At 47.2% G+C, this 1,210-nt stretch overlaps 1 non-coding gene across 1 annotated transcript; it reads right to left on the reverse strand.

Moving 5' to 3' along the window:
• Positions 1-414: 414 nt before the first annotated feature.
• On the reverse strand, positions 415-578 carry LOC123462630. The gene has a single exon (XR_006638416.1). It is a non-coding gene; the product is annotated as a U1 spliceosomal RNA (small nuclear RNA).
• Between the last annotated feature and the right edge of the window lie 632 nt (positions 579-1,210).

Raw genomic sequence — 1,210 nt, forward strand, 5'->3', positions numbered from 1 at the left:
ACTTGCTGAGGGTGGTTAGAGGATCCCAAAGATTCAGAGACATGCAGAATGACAAGGGGGCATGCTTTCCACACGGGCACGGGGGATCTTCTACTTTCACCTCGCCCATTGCTGCCACCCCTGTACATCCCCAGCACAGGTGACCTCAGACCACCTTGTTGGTGCAAAGCCTCTCTGTGTCTTAGCCCCAAGCATGTGTAAAGACATTTCCCAGTGGCCTGGGATAGCCACATCTGACCCTGCTACTGAGCTCTAAAAGTCCTATTTTGAGAATCTGACCTAATAGGTCTGGTGCCACAGGCCTGTAATCCCCTCAGGATGCCGAGGAGGGAGGATGTTCCAGGCTATGTAACACGCTCAAGGCCAGCCTGAGTAACTTAACAAAACTGTTTTTCTTTTCTTTTCTTTTTTTTTCAGGGGAGAGCGTGAATGCAGTCCCCCACTACCACAAATTATGCAGTCGAGTTTCCCACATTTGGGGAAATCGCAGGGGTCAGCACATCTGGAGTGCAATGGATAAGCCTCGTCCTAGGAAAACCACCTTCGTGATCATGGTATCTCCCCTGCCAGGTAAGTATTGTTTTTCTTTTTTTTTTTTTTGAAGTGTGTATTCCTATTGCAGTCAGCTTCGTATTGGTAGAAGAAATTACCTGACCAAGAGCAGCATGTGGGAAGAAAGGTTTATTTTGGTTTATGAAATCTAGGGAAGGCTTGTGATGGCAGGGGAAAGCAATGGCATGAGCATAGGGTGGACATCATCCCCTGGCCAACAGAAGGTGGGCAATAGCAACAGGAGAGTGTGTCAAACACTGGCAAGGGAAAACTGGCTATAATACCGATAAACTTGCCCCAACAATACACTGCCTCCAGGAGGTATTAAGCCCCAAATCTCCATCAGCTGGGAATCCAGCATTCAGAGCACGTGAGTTTATGAGGGACACCTGAATCAAACCATCACATTTGGGCAGGGCGTGGTGGCACACACCTTTAATTCCAGCACTCGGGAGGCAGAGGTTGGAGGATTGCTGTGAGTTCAAGGCCACACTGAGAGTACATAATGAATTCCAGGTCAGCCTGGACCAAAGTGAGACCCTACCTCAAAAAAGCAAAGCAAAACAACAACAAAAACAACAAAAAAAATCACATTCCACCCCTGACACTCCATAAACTGATAACCGTACATGATATAAAATATATTGCATTCAGGGAT

The sequence above is a fragment of the Jaculus jaculus genome, chromosome 7, assembly GCF_020740685.1.
Source record: "Jaculus jaculus isolate mJacJac1 chromosome 7, mJacJac1.mat.Y.cur, whole genome shotgun sequence".
NCBI classification, from domain to species: domain Eukaryota; kingdom Metazoa; phylum Chordata; class Mammalia; order Rodentia; family Dipodidae; genus Jaculus; species Jaculus jaculus.